The 22,081-nt window shown below is 43.1% G+C and overlaps 1 protein-coding gene across 2 annotated transcripts in view; it reads right to left on the bottom strand.

The window, feature by feature from the left end:
* LOC123927168 (ral guanine nucleotide dissociation stimulator-like) overlaps nucleotides 1-20,572 on the bottom strand; it is a 49,049-nt gene extending 28,477 nt beyond the window's left edge. For both annotated transcript variants that reach the window (XR_006815358.1, XR_006815357.1), the window contains exon 1: nucleotides 20,360-20,572. The gene's annotated coding sequence lies outside the window, so the exon portion shown is untranslated. The remainder of the gene's footprint in view (nucleotides 1-20,359) is intronic.
* Nucleotides 20,573-22,081: the final 1,509 nt, after the last annotated feature.

A 22,081-nucleotide genomic window follows, 5' to 3' on the forward strand; every position in this document is an offset into this window, starting at 1 on the left:
TAATAACAAAATCAAAGAAACACATCAATAATAATACAATAATAGTAGGGGACTTTAACACTCCCCTCACTGAAATGGACAGATCATCCAAGCCAAAGATCAACAAGGAAATAAAGGCTTTAAATGACACACTGGACCAGATGGACATCACAGATCTATTCAGAACATTTCATCCCAAAGCAACAGAATACACATTCTTCTCTAGTGCACATGGAACCTTCTCCAGAATAGATCACATCCTGGGTCACAAATCAGGTCTCAACCGGTATCAAAAGATTAGGATTATTCCCTGCATATTTCCAGACCACAATGCTCTGAAGCTAGAACTCAATCACAAGAGGAAAGCTGGAAAGAACCCAAATACATGGAGACTAAACAGCATCCCTCTAACGAATGAATGGGTTAACCAGGAAATTAAAGAAGAATTGAAAAAATTCATGGAAACAAATGATAATGAAAACACAACAGTTCAAAATCTGTGGGACACAGCAAAGGCAGTCCTGAGAGGAAAATATATAGCGGTACAAGCCTTTCTCAAGAAACAAGAAAGGTCTCAAGTACACAACCTAACCCTACACGTAAAGGAGCTGGAGAAAGAACAAGAAAGAAACCCTAAACCCAGCAGGAGAAGAGAAATCATAAAGATCAGAGCAGAAATCAATGAAATAGAAACCAAAAAAACAATAGAAAAAATCAATGAAACTAAGAGCTGGTTCTTTGAAAGAATCAGTAAGATTGATAAACCCCTGGCCAGACTCATCAAAAAGAAAAGAGAAAGGACCCAAATCAATAAAATCATGAATGAAAGAGGAGAGATCACAACTAACACCAAAGAAATACAGACAATTATAAGAACATATTATGAGCAACTCTACGCCAACAAATTGGACAATCTGGAAGAAATGGATGCATTCCTAGAGACATATAAACTACCACAACTGAACCAGGAAGAAATAGAAAACCTGAACAGGCCCATAACCAGTAAGGAGATTGAAACAGTCATCAAAAATCTCCAAACAAACAAAAGCCCAGGGCCAGACGGCTTCCCAGGGGAATTCTACCAAACATTTAAAGAAGAACTCATTCCTATTCTCCTGAAACTGTTCCAAAAAATAGAAATGGAAGGAAAACTTCCAAACTCATTTTATGAGGCCAGCATCACCTTGATCCCAAAACCAGACAAGGATCCCACCAAAAAAGAGAACTACAGACCAATATCCTTGATGAACACAGACGCAAAAATTCTCGCCAAAATACTAGCCAATAGGATTCAACAGTACATTAAAAGGATTATTCACCACGATCAAGTGGGATTTATTCCAGGGCTGCAGGGTTGGTTCAACATCCGCAAATCAATCAATGTGATAGAACACATTAATAAAAGAAAGAACAAGAACCATATGATACTCTCAATAGATGCTGAAAAAGCATTTGACAAAGTACAGCATCCCTTCCTGATCCAAACTCTTCAAAGTGTAAGGATAGAGGGCACATACCTCAATATTATCAAAGCCATCTATGAAAAACCCACCGCAAATATCATTCTCAATGGAGAAAAACTGAAAGCTTTTCCGTTAAGGTCAGGAACACGGCAGGGATGTTCATTATCACCACTGCTATTCAACATAGTACTAGAAGTCTTAGCCTCAGCAATCAGACAACAAAAAGAAATTAAAGGCATCCAAATTGCTAAAGAAGAAGTCAAACGATCACTCTTCGCAGATGATATGATACTATATGTGGAAAACCCAAAAGACTCCACTCCAAAACTGCTAGAACTTCTACAGGAATTCAGTAAAGTGTCAGGATATAAAATCAATGCACAGAAATCAGTTGCATTTCTGTACACCAACAACAAGACTGAAGAAAGAGAAATTAAGGAGTCAATCCCATTTACAATTGTACCCAAAACTATAAGATACCTAGGAATAAACCTAACCAAAGAGACTAAGAATCTATACACAGAAAATTATAAAGTACTCATGAAAGAAATTGAGGAAGACACAAAAAAAATGGAAAAATGTTCCATGCTCCTGGATTGGAAGAATAAATATTGTGAAAATGTCTATGCTACCTAAAGCAATCTACCCATTTAATGCAATCCCTATCAAAATACCATCCATTTTTTTCAAAGAAATGGAACAAATAATCCTCACATTTATATGGAACCAGAAAAGACCTCGAATAGCCAAAGGAATATTGAAGAACAAAGCCAAAGTTGGTGGCATCACAATTCCGGACTTCAAGCTCTATTACAAAGCTGTCATCATCAAGACAGCATGGTACTGGCACAAATACAGACACATAGATCAGTGGAACAGAATAGAGAGCCCAGAAATCGACCCTCAACTCTATGGTCAACTAATCTTCGACAAAGCAGGAAAGAATGTCCAATGGAAAAAAGACAGCCTCTTCAATAAATGGTGCTGGGAAAATTGGACAGCCACATGCAGAAAAATGAAATTGGACCACTTCCTTACACCACACACGAAAATAGACTCCAAGTGGATGAAGGACCTCAATGTGAGAAAGGAATCCATCAAAATCCTTGAGGAGAACGCAGGCAGCAACCTCTTCGACCTCAGCCGTAGCAACATCTTCCTAGGAACAACGGCAAAGGCAAGAGAAGCAAGGGCAAAAATGAACTATTGGGATTTCATCAAGATCAAAAGCTTTTGCACAGCAAAGGAAACAGTTCACAAAACCAAAAGACAACTGACAGAATGGGAGAAGATATTTGCAAACGACATATCAGATAAAGGGCTAGCATCCAAAATCTATAAGGAACTTAGCAAACTCAACATCCAAAGAACAAACAATCCAATCAAGAAATGGGCAGAGGACATGAACAGACATTTCTGCAAAGAAGACATCCAGATGGCCAACAGACACATGAAAAAGTGCTCCACGTCACTCGGCATCAGGGAAATACAAATCAAAACCACAATGAGATATCACCTCACACCAGTCAGAATGGCTAAAATGAACAAGTCAGGAAATGACAGATGCTGGAGAGGATGTGGAGAAAGGGGAACCCTCCTCCACTGTTGGTGGGAATGCAAGCTGATGCAACCACTCTGGAAAACAGCATGGAAGTTCCTCAAAAGGTTGAAAATAGAACTACCCTATGACCCAGCAATTGCACTACTGGGTATTTACCCTAAAGATACAAACATAGTGATCCGAAGGGGCACGTGTACCCGAATGTTTATAGCAGCAATGTCTACAATAGCCAGACTATGGAAAGAACCTAGATGTCCATCAACAGATGAATGGATAAAGAAGTTGTGGTATATATACACAATGGAATACTATGCAGCCATCAAAAGAAATGAAATCTTGCCATTTGCGACGACGTGGATGGAACTAGAGCGTATCATGCTTAGTGAAATAAGTCAATCGGAGAAAGACAACTATCATATGATCTCCCTGATATGAGGACATGGAGAAGCAACATGGGGGGGTAGGGGGATAGGAGAAGAATAAATGAAACAAGATGGGATTGGAGGGAGATAAACCATAAATGACTCTTAATCTCACAAAACAAACTGGGGGTTGCTGGGGGGAGGTGGGATTGGGAGAGGGGGAGCGGGTTATGGACATTGGGGAGGGGAGGCGAACCATAAGAGACTATGGACTCTGAAAAACAACCTGAGGGTTTTGAAGGGTCAGGGGTGGGAGGTTGGGGCAACCTGAGGGTTTTGAAGGGTCAAGGGTGGGAGGTTGGGGGAACAGGTGGTGGGTAATGGGGAGGGCACGTTTTGCATGGAGCACTGGGTGTTGTGCAAAAAGAATGAATACTGTTACGCTGAAAAAATAAATAAAATGGAAAAAAAAAGAAATGAAATCATGCCATTTGCGACGACATGGATGGAACTAGAGGATATCATGCTTAGTGAAATAAGTCAGTCGGAGAAAGACAACTATCATATGATCTCCCTGATATGAGGACATGGAGAAGCAACATGGGGGGTTAGGGGGATAGGAGAAGAATAAATGAAACAAGATGGGATTGGGAGGGAGACAAACCATAAATGACTCTTAATCTCACAAAACAAATTGGGGGTTGCTGGGGGAGGTGGGATTGGGAGAGGGGGAGGGGGCTATGGACATTGGGGAGGGTAAGTGCTATCGTGAGTGCTGTGAAGTGTGTAAACCTGGCGATTCACAGACCTGTACCCCTGGGGATAAAAATACATTATATGTTTATTAAAAAAAAATTTTTGGAAGGGGAGGCGAACCATAAGAGACTATGGACTCTGAAAAACAACCTGAGGGTTTTGAAGGGTCAGGGTTGGGAGGTTGGGGGAACAGGTGGTGGGTAATGGGGAGGGCACGTTTTGCATGGAGCACTGGGTGTTGTGCAAAAAGAATGAATACTGTTACGCTGAAAAAATAAATAAAATGGGAAAAAAAAAAGAATGATACCAACAAAGATGTAGTGGCCAGAGAGACAGAAAGGATTGAATCTTGATGGACTAATAGAGTGCCTGGACCCAGCTGGACCTGAATCACAGGTTGTTCCTACACTTTTTCAGTTATGAGGCCAAAAATTCTGTTTTTACACATCGAATACCATTTCACTTTTATGTAGAATCTAAAAAATAAAACAAGCAAAAATTACAGGGAAAAAATACCCATGAATTGAAACTAGGGGCTGCCAGATGGGAGGGTGTTTGGGGACAGGCAAAATGAGTGAAGGTAAGTGGAAGGTATATGCTTCCAGTGATGGGATGAATAAGTCACAGGGATTAAAAGTACAGCATAGGGAATAGTCAGTGTTATTGTGAGAGCATTGTATGGTGACAGATGATAGCTACACTTGTAAGCATCATGTATAGAATTGCCCTCTCACTATGTTATACACCTGAAACTAATGTAAAGTGTGTATCAACTCTACTTCCATTTTTGAAAAGTTAAAATGAATCCATTTTCCTACAACCAAGAGAGTCCTACCAGATGCAGCATGCTGCACAAAACATGATCTCTGCCTTTGTGTATATTTAGAATTGAAATGAAGACATGAAAAACAATGAGAACAATGTGAGACAGAGTAGTATCAGGTGCTGTACTTTGTAATAGACTGAGTGCCATGAGTCCTTCAGAAGTCAGAGGAAGGGCAGGCAGTGAACCGTGATAGGATTTGGGTGGGTGGAACTTTGAAGAGATCCATAATCCTGTGCCTGCAATTGGAAATCTGATATTGTCCAAGAACCAAAAGTTTTTTTATCATGTTGGGGAAAACTTGTATTCAAGGTAAAAGTACAGAAACTCTAAACTGCTGTCTTAGGGGATATGGCCTCAGACCCTTCCAAGGGTGACAGATATGTCATATTTGATGGATGTATGGTTTTACACTTCCAACATCTGAACTATTTAAATTCTGAAACACATTTGGCCCTACAGAGTGCCTAAAAGACTGTGTCTCTGTGCTTCGTGTGTCGGGGAAGTGAGGAGACATGTTTTCTGAGGCCTAGATATTGGGGTGGATGTCAAGGAACCCAACAGGCATGACTTGAAAGGCACCCATCCCATGAGCAGCAGGGAAAAGATAGGATGCCTTAAGCACTTTAGATGTACAAACAATCCAGTGTCTCCAGTTGATAAGTCTCTACTATCACCCCAGTGATACCCAGTGGGACTGCTGGGTAAAACTAGTCAGACTGACCTTCCCAAGGTTGCTTCATCAATGGAGGTGGGGAAACATCCAAGTTGGGCCACTCTCATTGGTCACATGGACACCTTGGTGCTGGTCGCCCATTCAGCGTGTGAGTGCCCATCTTCCAACTGACTCAAAAGTGCCAATAAAGTGCCATGTGCCATGTGCTGTTTCAGATCCTTAGCCTGAGGCAGGTCAACCCCTAAAGGCTGAGACTAAGGATAGGATTTGAGCCAGGTGGCTAACTCAGAGGTGGCCCAGGATTTGCTGGGGAAGTAAGGCAGGAACATCAATACAGGACTTGTCAAGGAGTGAGCTACTGCTGTGGGCAGCTGGGACTCACTCCTGTTAAGATCCTCTAGGAGACTATATGGAGCATGCCTCAGAATCGCCCCACTGAGCAGGGAGGAAGCCAGGGAACCTATCCATCCACTGGCTGAATGCTGCACGAGGCTCCCCCCAGGAGAAGAAAAAGGGAGAGGCAAACAGGTACTGGAGGTAGGTAGGAAGCTGTAAGGGTGCACATAAACTGCCCACAAGCTGCAGGTGAGCACAAGGTGAGCTGAGGAGATGTGGCACACAATGTCTTCTTCAGGGATCCCACTAAGATTTCCCACTCAACATTTGCTCATCTTGATTGGCCACACTGTTCAGCTGCCTCTCTTCTCTGGCCCCATAGAAGCCCCCTAGAGTCAGGAACTGTTTCCAATAATAGCTGTATCCTCCATGCCTTGCATGGATGGTGGGTCAGATCAATGTCCAGTTAGGATTTACCAAATGATCAGATACCACCATATTTGTTTCAGTTTCTCCCTGGGTTCTTTATTCCAATTGTTCTCCACAGAGTGCACTGCAGGTAAGATGAAAGTTTCCTCTGTTGCCACTGACCAAAGGCAGGGTTGGGAAAGAATCCATTCCATGTCCCCCACATTAACCACATTTGGCCCTCCCTCTGGATGCTAAGGCAGGAGGCCTCTGTGGCTGGACCGAGTCATTGCCCAACTTCCTGCCCACCCCTGGCAGGAAGCAAACCTTTACTCTAGGTGCCTTCTCAGGATCAGGCAATGTTCTCACTTATATTCCACACAATAGCTCTTACACTTGCCATCATAAATGTCTCAGAGCTGGTTGGCTCTCTTTGGGTTTCCCAAGATAAACAGACTCACTGCTGCCCAGATGTCTGGCTAGTGACTGTTTCTTGGGTACCTTCACTCACCAGTTATGCAGTGATGTAAAAGGAAGATTCTTCTGTCAGTTTAGGATAAACTTAATCCTCTCAGCAGCGACTGATTCAAAACTTCCATACAGGCAGGGCCTAGGGGCAGCCCTCTGGTTGGAAGGGGGATCAGAGGATTTATAGAGAGCTACCTTAATATGGCAAGCACCTCAATATCACTCAGGTGGTATGATAATTTGCAATGGCTTAATGGAGAAGTTGTTGGAGTACAGGAAGCTAAAGGATGCCATCACTTGGGCTCCTATTACTTATGAACGAGATGCCCTATGATAGAATTGGTCATGAATGGGATGGGTCAGAGGCAGAGCAAAGCCAGAGAAGACCTCAGCGTTTAGCCACCAAAAATTCACGTGACCTCTGCTGGTTTTGTTTTTAATAACATGAGTGCTTTTGCAGGCAAATCAGGTTAGGTATCTGTAGAAAGAAGAATCATCAGTCCTGAGCTTGGTTGAGTATCTTTTGTTTATAGTGGTGCAATTTTCAATAATTCCCCTAGCGCAGGTGCTGCCATCCAGATCCTTCATCCCCTCAGCTGCTGGCACTAGAGAAGCGCCTCCATCTGCCTAGCTGAGAAACTGTTTACCACATCATTGACTGATCTGTGGAGATTTTGGAATTTGTAAATCCCTGTATATCCCTGATTGAAAACAGACATTGTGCCAGAAACTCACTCTCAGAGAGAAACGCCTAATATTGGTAAATATTTTTTTATCTTATTTAGCAAATAAAGAGAGGCCAGAGTGCCCATCTCAAACCAAGACTCTTCCTTACAGGATGCATGAGACTGGGTGAAGTAATGAACAAAATTCTTTCCTTCATCTACACGTGCATTTGGAAGTGGAATTGTGTCCTTTCACAAGACACCTAGGTATTGAAACACAAAAGATAATATGCCTTTATGGAGCTGAAAGCATGTAAGTCTTACTATGGTGAGGATATGAGTCAGTGGCAGATAGGGTATGTCCTGTGGGTTGATTTATTTTTTGCTCCCCTCTGTACTGCCAACATGGAGGTGCCTTTTTTCACATATCTTGGTCCCTGAAAGTCCCTGAAAGAGAGTTTTGTGACCTGTAACCTGGCCATTTCAAACTATCCCTTGCAACAGTGCCAGTCTTTGGAATTTGGAATTTGATGACTAGGAACTGTGACTACATCACACCACTTGTGTCCCTTTATGAGAGAAAATTATTGTAGTTCAAACATAAACCCTATGATTTCAAATATCTGGAGTGTGGATACCCAAGGCAAGAAGCCATGGCCATGTACAGAATATTTCCAACTTCAAATACTCCATCCCTTTGTCTCCATAAACCACTGAAACATCTCAGAAATCCCAATATTCCAAATCCAGAGTCAACCTTCAAAGAAGTCTGCAAGCATTAGAATAACTGTATTCAAAAGTCACATCAGCTCAACAATGGATTTAAGACTTATTGTCAACCATGTGTGCGTTAGCCCATACCCTTTATTTATGACTGCTGCATTTACCTGGTGCATTTGGACTTCGTGTTTTGAATTACAAACCTCACAAACCTCTCACTGATCTAAATGCCTATTCAACTGTGGCTACAAATGGCACAGAAACTGCTGCTGATGTGCAAAGGATGACAAAATTTCCAAGTCTGTTTGTACATAGTTTAAATTGAAGAGTGTTTCAATATGATTCCATTATAATTTGTTATAATTTGTTCTACTAGTGTCAAAATGAGTGCAAAGAACAGAAGAGAAATTGTTTTAAGGTTGCTTTATGGAAGCAATTCACTCATTTCTCAAACCACTACTTTAACAATGGCTCACAAAAACAATCACTGGGGCTGGAAAGCTTTTAGAAATTTTTCAAAATATCAGGTAGCTGTTACTCTCCCAGAGACTTACACCTGCCTATTTGGAAATCACATTTTAGGGTTTGTTTAAATAGTTGTTACTTCTAGACTTGGATTGCAAGCTCTGGCAACCCCAACACTGGGTATAGCACCTGGAACATATTCTGTCGGAATAAAAAATAGCTGCTAAATGAACAACAGGACCATGGAGCCAGCTGCCTCGATTCAAACTCTGCCTCTGTCACTTACCAGCTATGTCACCCTGGACAAGATTCTTAACCTCTCTGGATCTCATCCGTAAAATGAGGAGAATATTACCTAATCCATTTGGAGGATTATCTGAGTTAATTCACGTAAAAGTATTTCTGGCAGTGTTGGGCACATGGAAAGTGCTGATTAAATGCTAATTATTATGATTACAAATAAAGAAGTCTGTTACCAAAACGAATCAAGATGAACAAGAAGCTCTTCAAGTTCTCAGTGTACTTATCATCTAGGAGGAGAGATCTAGCAGATACAAAGCCAAAGGCCATAAATGCCAAATGCAAAGTTCAAAATGCCATGGGAATTCTGAGGAAATATCATCTCAGGGCAGGGGGATTAAGAAAGTTTATGTGGAAAATGTAGTGTCCTCGTGCTGTCTCCTGAAAGGGTTTTCGATGGTAGGATGGACAACACCTCTGGGGAAAGGGATGGTGTGTCAGTTTGGGCTCCTTGAGAAGGAGACACCAAGACAGCATTACATGTGTAGGAGATTTATTGGGGGAACTGGCTGTGAAGGGGAAAGTGGAGAGACCTGAGAAGGCAGGCAGAGGCTGAACCCCAATGCAGGTCTGACCCCCTGTGAAGGGGACATGGAAGGAAGAAGGATTGGAAGGAAGGATCTCAGACTCCCAACTCAGTCCTAAGAGTGTCCTGACCAACCCATGGGGAGTCCTCAAGCCAGAGTCACCCTTCAGGGGCATCTGGATCTTGCATGAGTGGACCACAGTAGTATCCCCACTTGCTCAGTAACTGCAAGTAGCCCAAGAGAAGCTCAGCTTTGGCTAAGAAGTGGTGGAGAATCCAGAGGGCAGCAGCTGGAGCCATCAGTCAGTCATGATCCCCACAGCAGAGGCCTGAGTGACACATGCTCATGGTCCCACAGTGGGGCACAGGCAGTGTCACTAGTACCTATGTGTCCTTGAAACCCTGGTTGACGTTCAGTGAATATGTGCCATCACTTAAAATCAAATGCAAGACAATATCATAGGGCTCCTTATTTTTTGGCTAAAGCACAGTTGCAATAGTGAAATGAAATATTTACTGTTACAAATTACAACTACTTTTAAAATACCTTTCAGATGTGGGTTCAGTTTCTAAAGCAATACAAAAGACATAAAAATGGTTATGAAATATCTCTTTTATAAAAATCACAGTTAAAAACTTGAAATGAACATTCAGAACTAAGTCAGAAACAAAGTTTGACTAAGAATCTAAAAGGTAAGTCCTTTCTGAACTGGGAGCTTCAGGCAGCATATTGATCCAATAAGAATATAAGAAAACAGACTGCAAAAGAGCAAGGTGCCACACGAATATGTATAATCCCAAGACATCTAATGTGAGGTGAAGTGGCATTCAAGGCAAAAATGAAGAAGATCAAAATTACCCCAAGGCACCTGAGTGGCTCAGTGGTTTAAGCTGCTGCCTTCGGCTCAGGTCATGATCTCAGGGTCCTGGGATCGAGTCCCGCATCGGGCTCTCTGCTTGGCAGGGAGCCTGCTTCCCTCTCACTCTCTCTTCCTGCCTCTCTGCCTACTTGTGATCTCTCTCTGTCAAATAAATAAATAAAATCTTTAAAAAAAATAAAAAAAATAAAATACCTTTCAGATGTGGGTTTAGTTTCTAAAGCAATACAAAAGACATAAAAATGGTTATGAAATATCTCTTTTATAAAAATCACAGTTAAAAACTTGAAATGAACATTCAGAACTAAGTCAGAAACAAAGTTTGACTAAGAATCTAAAAGGTAAGTCCTTTCTGAACTGGGAGCTTCAGGCAGCATATTGATCCAATAAGAATATAAGAAAACAGACTGCAAAAGAGCAAGGTGCCACACGAATATGTATAATCCCAAGACATCTTATGTGAGGTGAAGTGGCATTCAAGGCAAAAATGAAGAAGATCAAAATTACCCCAAGGCACCTGAGTGGCTCAGTGGGTTAAGCCCCTGCCTTCGGCTCAGGTCATGATCTCAGGGTCCTGGGATCAAATCCCACATTGGGCTCTCTGCTTGGCAGGGAGCCTGCTTCCTCCAATCTCTCTGCTTGCCTCTCTGCATACTTGTGATCTCTATCTGTCAAATAAATAAATAAAGTCTTTAAAAAGAAATTACCCCTAACCACTAGAGCCATGCCCAGCAGGACAGATGGTCCCACAGATGAGAGGCATGAAGGAAAGAAGACCATTGAGAACACAGCACTTCCCTGGGCCCACCCACTGTCACTCTGGGACACACAGTCACCAACTGGAAGGCCAGACAATATGTGCACTCCTTAGCTGTTCTCGTTTTACATATATATACATTTCCTGGCTTCTGGCCAAGTATTGAATGCATAAGTTAAATGCATTTATGAGAGTGCTCCCCCAAAGAATAACAATAACAAGACTTACTGATTACAGTATTTCCTTTGCTTTAAGGCACAGGACAGGTAACAAGACACCCTCAGTTCCTATCACTACACGAGCAAGAAAACTGGGTCAGTGGCTGGGTCTACCTCTTACCTTCACAGAGAAAACACAAGCCAGGGCAAGAGAGCTCCCTCTACATCTAGGACTCCATTCTTAGTTCCTCCAAGTGGCCTTAGAGGAAGTGATGTCCCTCTTGTCAAGCCTGATCTCCTGTCCCACACCCTTCATCGCACTGAAGGCCCCACCCTTCTCCATTTGTATTCCCCTTCTCTGCAATGCTTCTTCAATTTTGGTCTTTCATTAGTTACTTCTTCTACACATATATAAACTCAAATTGGCTCAGCTCTTGAAAAGTGGAAAAAGCATGACCACACATACCCACACACCCACCCCCGCCCATCCTTGACCTGGGATTTCCTCCCTCTCCTTCTGGCATATTTATCTGTATTCTTTCCATTTCAAGACCCAGAACTATGACTCAAGCTAGCTGAAGCAAAAACAAGGTGTTACTGGCACCTGCAACCAAGAAACTCAGACATGGAGATGGCACAGACACAGCTGGGCCTCTCAGCTCACAAAGGGTCCACTGCACTCCTCTCACCCTCCATCCCTCTGCCCCACTTCCCTCTCATTATGGATTCCATCTGAGGTAGGTTCCCTCCACACTGGGGAACGATGAATACTGGCAGCCCACACTATACCTTTGGGGTTTGCAATCCAGAAGATGGAGAGCTCACACTCCCCTGGCACTCATGTTTCAAATCTCAGAGAGTCTGAGACTCTTCGGTCAATCTTCAAGGGGGCAAAACCAGATATGGCCCCTGCCCTCTACTTAGGTCTTCCTGGTTCCCAACAACTACCACACCACAGGATAAAAGCCACTGGACACTTAACTCCATGGTGGCCATACCATTAACTTCACACAATTTCCTCTCTCTGCAATCCCCTCATCCCCAACCTGTTCCTTAGGGAAACCCCATATTCTTCACTCCAAATCCACCTCAGACTGCATCTCCCTCAGGAAGCACTGGCAACCTCTCCAAGAGGCATAGGTCCTGGGATCTGCCCCATTAATATCTGAATACCCAGCCCTCCTGAGCAGACAGACAGACAGATATAGACACACACACACACACACACACACACACACAACACACACACACACACACTCATACACTCTTGAAAAAATGTGTATGGAACTGAATTTTTTAAAAATCTGAAGAGAGCAGAGTTGTCTACTACTTTTATATATTATTAATTTTACAGTACAATAACATATTCCTCCTTTTAAAAAAGTTAAAATTTAAATGGAATCATTTGCTATTTTGAAAGTCAATTTTTAAAATATAAACAATTCTCTACATTTTTATCTGTAGAAAGGTCAGTATTCTAAACAGCTACTAAAATGATTCATGCCCAATTACAAGTAAAACACAAACAAAATCAAAATACAAGTTATAAAAGTTTACATCAAAATATTCTGGACCTATCAACTAACTCTCTTCTCAGAATAAAAGGAGGAAGTCAGTCTTTTCAGTTGTCCCAAACAAAACATCTGAGCTCCATCGGACTTTTATTCTAGGTTCACATTTCTCTCATCAGAAGTCCAGACATCCCGAGCCCTTAGAGGCAGGGAGTAGTGTATTTCTGATACACACATCTGTGTCCAAAGTTCATCTCACATTCCTGAGGTTACAAATAAAAAATGTTGGTAACTGATGAAAAATTAGGAAAGTGAGCATTATGGCAAGGTGACTTTGCTTCAAACAAGGTTAAATGAGAGAGACCAAAGAAAGACAGCCTGAAAAGCCTGAAATTACAACCAGGCTTTGCTCTGGTTGTAGAATGTCCTTTGGAACTAACATCCATGCAAATATTTTACCACCTGCTCAGCCTGCCCAAGGCCCAGAGAGGCCAATGAACAGGAAAACACAAAGGGAGTCTTTTTACCTTTTGCCATCCTGAAATCAAATATAGCCTCAAGTCTCCCTATAAGAATCTAGTAAAACGGACCAGAAAGAGAGCAGCACAAGTCAAAGCAATATTTTTGGGAGACACCGAAAAACCCTAGGGCTTTTGTTTCTATGTCAACATTCACTGTGGTGGGTAAATATATTTTCTGATATATAAGTAGGATTTTGGGTCAGATAACTAGCAGAGGTACAACACGGCCTGTAGAATCAGGAATCCCAGCTCTGCTGCTTACTGACTGGGTGCGGACAGACAAGCAGTTAAGCTCTCTGAGCCTCAGTTTCTGCACCCTCTCAGTGGAGGGTAGAACACTGCCTGCATCAGAGGTTGTGGGAAGATGTGATGGAACCAGGATGAAAATAAACAACCATACCATAGCTTTCTACCCTACTATTACCTTCCAGACCCCCCATCCAACACCCTCCTAGACATTTCCACTTGGATCTTGCCCTTCTCTCAAAACCAATGCCCCAACACCAATTCATCTTCCCCTATCATTAGCCAGGATCTCCTCCTAACTCCTCTGGCCCTCCTCCCAACACTCCCATTCTCCAAGACGCCTACCTCCAAAGATCAAATTACACCAATGTGCTTATTGCTAGTCAGACTACAGTGCACATGGTAGTCTCAATCCTTGCTGCTAGCAATCTCACTGGGAGCAACATTTAGGAAATGAGAGCAGTCAACTGAGTCATAAACATTCAAATCCAGCAATTTGACTTCAGTGGAATCTGTCCTAAGGAAATGACACAAATTGGAGACAAAGCTGCTTCCCAAGATGCTTAGAGCAGGATTATTTAGATCAGAGAAAAAAAGAAAGAGAAAGGAAGGAAACAATTCAGCCATCCAGGAAATGATAAGTTAACTTACAGCACATAGTTTCAACAAATGTTTGTAGTTAATTAAAATGAGAGGGAAAAAAATGAGAGCAAAACGCAAATAATAAAATAAGTTTAAATGGCAACATATAAAATTATAAGTGAGGGGCTCCTGTGTGGCTCAGTGGGTTAAAGCCTCTGCCTTCGGTTCAGGTCATGATCCCAGGGTCCTGAGATTGAGCCCATTATTGGGCACTCTGCTCAGCAGGGAGCCTGCCTCTCTGCCTACTTGTGATCTCTGTCTGTCAAATAAATAAATAAAGTCTTTTTAAAAAGTTGTAGGTGAACTTTTCCCTACCTAAAGTAACAAATGCTTAAAAGGAAATAGACTAAAACGGTCCATTTTACTCCATCAATATATAGAGAGCATTTGGGAGAGACTCCTCTCCACTCTGCTTCCAAATAAAGGGACCAAGCCCCAATGTCACTCGATTTGCCTTGACTGAGACCTCTTCTCCCAGATCTCTTCTGCTTCAGGCTGATCACTCCTCACCTGGCTTCAACAAACTTGTTTCATTACTTCACTGAGACAATCACTAGTTCCCACTGCCTTGGCCCTTTGAAATCCCACCCCTCTTCTCCATTCACCGAGTATCTTATTTCAGACCCTTGTCATTTGTCTCTTCTTTCTCTACAAACAGTGTCACCCCTCCCATCACCACCCACCCCCAATCCATTTTCCTGGCCCTGCAGAAAGGCAGGCAGCTCTCAAATTCTTATCATTTGACCTACTAAGAGTTCTTCAAGAGGGCTTCTCACCTGCAATAGGTAAGATAGGAGCTTCCAACTCAGACAAACAAGACCTTTTGTGATCTGACCCCCAAACTGCCTCAGCTTCTGCCTGTCAGGCCACCACTCCTCTCCCCCTACCAAGATCCCCCAGTCCAACTCATAGTCCTGTCCCTACCCCTGGCCTACATAGCACTCTAGTCACACATCTGACACTGTGAACACTCTCAGGGCAAGAATTCTACCACTCTTTCTCATGACCAGTGTTACCCTGGGACTCCCTTACTGGATAGGAGGAAGGAGCAGGCTGGTGTACCTCACCTTTCTACATCATTGCCATGTGTATTTCCACTACCAGCTTCCATCTCCCCTTGCTTGAAACTGCCTTCCTGCTGTGCTTCCCAAATGCTAACCTTGCTCTGTGCCCTATACAGCCACTAGCCCCATACAGCTACTGAGCTCTTAAAATGCAGCTAAGGTAAAATGAGACGTGCTAGACGTATCTAACACACACTGGATTTTGAAGAACTGATATGAAAAACAGAGCGCAAAAAATAGTAATTATTTTTTGTTTATTTTCAGCGTAACAGTGTTCATTGTTTTTGCACCACACCAAGTGCTCCATGCAGTACATGCCCTCCCTATTACCCACCACCTGGTTCCTCAACCTCCCACCCCCCACCTCCGCCCCTTCAAAACCCTCTGGTTGTTTTTCAGAGTCCATAGTCTCTCATGGTTCATCTCCCCTTCCAGTTTCCCTCAACTCCCTCTTCTCTCCATCTCCACATGTTCACCGTGTTCTTCGTTATGCTCCACAAATAAGTGAGACCATATGATACTTGACTCTCTCTGCTTGACTTATTTCGCTCAGCATAATCTCTTCCAGTCCCGTCCATGTTGCTACAAAAGTTGGGTATTCATCCTTTCTGATGGAGGCATAATACTCCATTGTGTACATGGACCACATCTTCCTTATCCATTCATCCGTTGAAGGGCATCTTGGTTCTTTCCATAGTTTGGCGACCGTGCCCATTGCTGCAATAAACATTGGGGTACAGGTGGCTCTTCTTTTCACTACATCTGTATCTTTGGGGTAAATACCCAGCAGTGCAAGTGCAGGGTCATAGGGAAGCTCTATTCTTAATTTCTTGAGGAATCTCCACACTGTTCTCCAAAGTGGCTGTACCAACTTGCATTCCCACCAACAGTGTAAGAGGGTTCCACTTTCTCCACAACCTCTCCAACACACGTTGTTTCCCGTCTTGCTAATTTTGGCCATTCTAACTGGTGTCAGGTGGTATCTCAATATAGTTTTAATTTGAATCTCCCTGATGGCTAGTGATGATGAACATTTTTTCATGTGTCTGATAGCCATTTGTATGTCTTCATTGGAGAAGTATCTGTTCATATCTTCTGCCCATTTTTTGATATGATTATCTGTTTTGTGTGTGTTGAGTTTGAGTTGTTCTTTATAGATCCTGGATATCAACCTTTTGTCTGTACTGTCATTTGCAAATATCTTCTCCCATTCTGTGGGTTGCCTCTTTGTTTTGTTGACTGTTTCCTTTGCTGTGCAGAAGCTTTTGATCTTGATGAAGTCCCAAAAGTTCATTTTCGCTTTTGTTTCCTTGGCCTTTGGAGACATATCTTGAAAGAAGTTGCTGTGGCTGATATCGAAGAGGTTACTGCCTATGTTCTCCTCTAGGATTCTGATGGATTCCTGTCTCATGTTGAGGTGTTTTAACCATTTTGAGTTTATCTTTGTGTACGGTAAGAGAATGGTCGAGTTTCATTCTTCTACATATCGCTGTCCCGTTTTCCCAGCACCATTTATTGAAGAGACTGTCTTTTTTCCATTGTATATTTTTTCCTGTTTTGTCAAAGATTATTTGACCATAGAGTTGTATGGAATCAGAAGAGACCCCGAATTGCTAAGGAAATGTTGAAAAACAAAAACAAAACTGGCGGCATCACGTTACCCGTTTTCAAGCTTTACTACAAAGCTGTGATCACCAAGACAGCGTGGTACTGGCATAAAAACAGACACATTGACCAGTAGAACAGAGTGGAGAGCCGATATATGGACCCTCAACTCTATGGTCAAATAATCTTTGACAAAACAGGAAAAAATATACAATGGAAAAAATAGTAATATTTTATATTGGTTACTTGTTGATGTAATACAGACTAGAGCTGTGGGATTCAATAAAATGCATTATTAAAATTAATGTCACCTCTTTCTTCTTACTTTCTTAAATGTAGCTACTAAAAAAATTGAAGTTAAACATGAGGCTCTGTAGTCTAGCCACCCTTCAGGGACCAGCATGAGGAAAAACTTCCTCAAAAGGCCCTTCTGTTTGTGCCACTCTTCATGATCTTTTCTGATCATCTGGAATCCTAAAATGGAGTCCAACATAGAAGCCACTATCTAATTACATACCATAGTATATGCTTCTTGGTATATCATTCTTCTTGCTACATCAATACCATTTATAGATGGGGATTTGTAGTAGGGACTCAACCTTAATTAATCATGGCAATTTTCCTGGAATAAGATAGCAATACACAGAATTTTTTTGGTTTCTGTTTTGCTTTGTTGACTCATTTACTCTCCCATTGATGATTTCAACAATGAAGGGAGAACTGGAAGTCAGGGGACCTAATGGCTCTTTGGTCTACCTGTAATTAACACAATGCATATAGGGCATGTGCATATAGGTCCATGGCTTGGCTCCTTGTAAGGTCTATCTGGTCCTCAGTCTCCACCCTTGTAAAATAAGGTTAGTGATATCAGGCCTATCTACAATACACAGTCAGATTAAAGTAGCTAAGCAAGTTCTAACTGGAATGAAAACTACTCTACTTTACACAGTTCGTTGGGTATCTCGCAGTTGTGTTGTCTTTGACACAGACTAATTTTTAGAAAGAGAGAACAAATTTACAGCAATTATCCAAATACCAAGGGTGGTGTGGGAAAGTACCTAACAAAGTACTTTTTCTAGCCTGTTCATGATGGAGGGCCAGTAATAGGAGAGGGAACTATTACATGACTGCTGCAAGCTGAAGTCATTTATACCTTATACTCACAACAAATTTTACAAAGTAGACACGACCATACCCATCTGACAGTGTAAAGATACTGAGGTTCAAAGACAGGCTAAGTAACCAGCCAAAGTGATGCTGTCAATGACTGGAAATCCAGGTCAGTAGTATCATCTTTGTAAAAAAGAACATCTTTATTATTGCTTGAGGACAAAATATGTGAAAATCAAGAGTATTACAAGAAATATGCAAATAAAAATATAGCAATGAGGTCCATTCATTTCCTTCAAATAGTTTTCTTGCTCTTGGCTAATTCTTGTCTTTCAGGTCAAGAGGCCATTTTTTTTTCTAAGTACACTTTTTCTTTAAGTAGCAAACAAATAGGGCATATGATGTGCTAGGACTAGTCCATGAATGTACTGTATTTCTTTAACATATTTAAACCACAGTTGTTGGCCAGAGTTTATGTGAGACATTATCACTAGAAGTCTTCAGACACATTTGCAAAAATGTAGTCCCTATGGGTAAGACTGCAGCCAGAAAGGACACTGGGTCATTCTGCAAACAAATGCATCCACAAAAAAACAGCCTCATATCAAAAGACCTGCCTGTGTTACAAAACTGAGGTCATCATGAGCTCAATGAAATGAAAAAAGAAAGTTCCTCAAAATAAGATACTTCACCTTAAAGTGAAACCACAAGTACACAGTCTTGAAAATGAACTACTTTCTCAGAATGGTAACAATGTACTGTGCATCTCTAAGAAACCAAACTCATCTAGGTTTAATCGATTCCACCTTTACAAAATGGAGCCAACATAATCCTGCAGACTTGGACAGAACAAAAGTTCAAATGCTCTACCACAGAAATAGTCCCAGAGTATCAAATCTGTTCCTTTATCAAGTGTCCCTGCAGTAGTATTTATCACTCACTAGAAGAACTCTGCACAACGCAACCTGTGTGAGCATGAGATTTTACTACAGGGAGGAGACAAGTCAGTTTACCAAGGACACCACACTTCACTTTCACAACTCTAGAAAACCAATCTCTCGTAACAGTAAGTAATTAATTTACATTCATTCCAAACTGGACGAGATAGTGTAAACCTCAAGGAATCTGAGATTGTAAATAACATTACTTGGGAACAGGTGTGTGTGTGTGTGTGTGTGTGTGTGTGTGTGTGTGTGTGTGTGTTTCCTCAGAGGTACTTCACGGGATATAAATAGAAATAATTAGCAACTTTTAATCTCATGAACAAGATCTTTATTTAAAATTCTCACATATAAAATGAATTCTTTTATGTCGTATTTCCTCAAGTGTGTTTTTTACCTCATTTTATGAATAAAAAAGACATCCAGAGGAAACAAAGTGTCCTTTTCTCAGCCTCCAGAAACACTAGGGACAGCACAGGTAGCACAAGTGTTTGGTCCTAAACAAAAGTTAAGACTAAGTAGGGAAGAAAATGGAAAACAGAACATAGCCTAGCAAAGCAGCTAGAGATCACATGCAGCAGGGGACAGGAAGTCTTGGGGACACTTCACAGCCACTAGGATAAGCTTCATCCCAGGTCCCTGCAGGCCCGCTGGGCTCCACAGAACCGCCACCCAGCAGCCCATAAAAACGAAAGGCAGCAAAGAACTCTCACTGTCATCCTGGCAAGAAAGCAGCAGCAGCCTCCTTGAACCCAGGAAAGCCACCCCTCCCTCCACAAACAGGAGGAGCCCCCTTCACACCAACCACACAAGGAAGCCCAAGCGGCCAGACCCAAAATAAAAATAAAAGAGGAGCGCGGGAAGATAGATGACAGCTCAATTAAATTTATCCTGGGAGGGCTGGGAGGCTCCGTCTCTCTGAAGACTCCGACTCAAAAGTAAAAATAAAATTCAAGGTGAGGGAGCTCACAGGAGAGAGGACAGTTCAGTTAAGTCTGGGCTGGGAACACTTGGAGACTCAGTCTACTTCGGATGTCAGAATCAGAAATAAAATTTAAAAAACGAGAGAGGGAAGTGTCAGTTTATATTGTGTGCGTGCGCGTGTGTCTGCGCATGTGCGCGCGCGTGTGTCTGTGCAGCACCTGCAGTGCAGGATTTGCCAGGGAGGGGAAAGTGGCGGCTCCGCCAGCCTTGAGGTGACCGGGCTCAAATCTGGGGTGAGGTTAAGCTCTGGGCAAAAGGGCAGAGTCCGAGGTCCAGACTGCCCGCTGTCGGGAACAATGCTGGGCCCGGGAAATGAAGGTCTCACAGCCCCCCCCCCCCCCCGCCCCAATGCCATGGGCAACCCAGCCCCCACTCTCCCCCGGCCCACGTCAGGGCAGGAACCCTCAAACCCGGGGTCCCAGGGCGGGCCTCACCCAGCAGCGCCCACAGGTACTTCAGGCGCGTCAGCCCGTCCTTCTCGGGGTCCACCACCTTCTGTGTGGACTTCTTCGCAACCCCGTAGCTCCTTCCAGAGAACACCCCGCCGCTGCGCGAAACCGCCCACTGGCGGGGCAGGGGCGCCTGCGCCCTGAGAATAACCGCATAGTATCCGGGTTCCCTGTCACGCGGACCCCCCGCCAACCGCCAGCAGCAGCCATGGCCACCGCGCCGCCGCAGCAGCCGCAGCTTTAGGGAGGAGGGGCCGGGCGGGTACTAAGAAAGCTGGCGCAAAAAGGCGGTGTCCACGCGGAATCGCCCCGGCACTGCGGAAGATGCCAGTCAGCCCTTCCAACACCAAGCGAGCGCAGTCCACTTGGACCTGCCAACGGAGGGCGCTAGTTCGCGGGCTGGCTCTGAGCTCCTTCTTGCTCCTCCCCTCGGCTGTTGGCGGCAAGGCCTCTCGGGAAATGCAGTTCTTCGGGGGCGAGGTGCGGGGACTTACCTTTCCAGAGTCCCCAAGCTGCTGGACAGCACCCGCCTGCCCCCTCCAGGAAGAGGCCCAGAGCTCCCAACCCTTCACTCCTTGCTCTGGGCCACCAGCCCATTTTCCTCTGGTGCAACGTCAACCACAAGAACATCTCAGTAAGAAAAAGTCAAGGCTTTAAAATGCAAACTATTTTTCCTTTTGACTTCTAGATTCACACAAAGGAGGGAGTCCGAATCCCTTTGACCAAACTAAAATCAGAGCTCCAGCTTCACATGAACATCAATGGCTTTGGCAGCAGGAAGAGCATCCCTAGACTCTGCGTGAGGAGTCCAGCGGGTACACTTGGTTCCTGGGATCCAGCTTCACTGGGGTATGAGGTAGCCTTGCTCAGAGGGCTCCTCAGGCTCTTGTCTCTTGCTTTGTAGGAAGTGCACCCACCTTCCCTGTGTTGTGCAAGGTCCCACAGCAATCCAGTAGCAGAACCAAAAATAGAACCTGAGGGACCTCTCGGGCTGGTATGCTTTTTCAGATTAGGTGCCTGAGACCTGGAGCAAAACTTTGAAATGGAAAATGGCCTGGAGATTTCTTACAAGAGATCTGTAGGATTATTTACTGGCCTCTCAATCCTTTGATGCTCCAAATGTGGACATTTGAGCGAGTACTTAAGCTGGCTCTTTAAAATCATGGGCTTTCCATCCACTTGGAGCACCATTTTTCTCTTTCAAGAGAACATGTAACTTGGGAAGAAACCCAAGAGATGTGACATGGCTTTGTATTCTCAAAATTAGCATAATATTTGACCTCCAGAAGAACTCGCTAAAAGTTTATTGCAGAAAATGGAAGAAGAGCTAGTTCTACTTTGACAACTCAAAAAATAGAAAGGCACTAACAACTAGAATAAATGTGTTTGCACGCCTGGATGATAGAAATGTCCATATCCGAATCCAAGGAACATGGGATTGTGACCATTCCTTAGAAAAAGGATATTTATAGATGTAATTAAGGATCTCAAGGTTAAATCATCTTTGATGATTTAGGTGGTCCCTAAATCTAATGACTGTCTTCTATTTATAAGAGACAGAAGAGGAGAACACACAGAGAAGGCCATATAAAAATAGAGGCAGAGATTGGAGTCATGTAGCCATAAGCCAAGTGATCCCTGGAGCCACCAGAAGCTAGAAGAAACAAGGAAGGATTCTGTCAGGTGGTTGTCCAGAGGGAGCACCAA

Source organism: Meles meles, chromosome 16, assembly GCF_922984935.1.
Source record: "Meles meles chromosome 16, mMelMel3.1 paternal haplotype, whole genome shotgun sequence".
Taxonomy (NCBI): Eukaryota; Metazoa; Chordata; class Mammalia; order Carnivora; family Mustelidae; genus Meles; species Meles meles.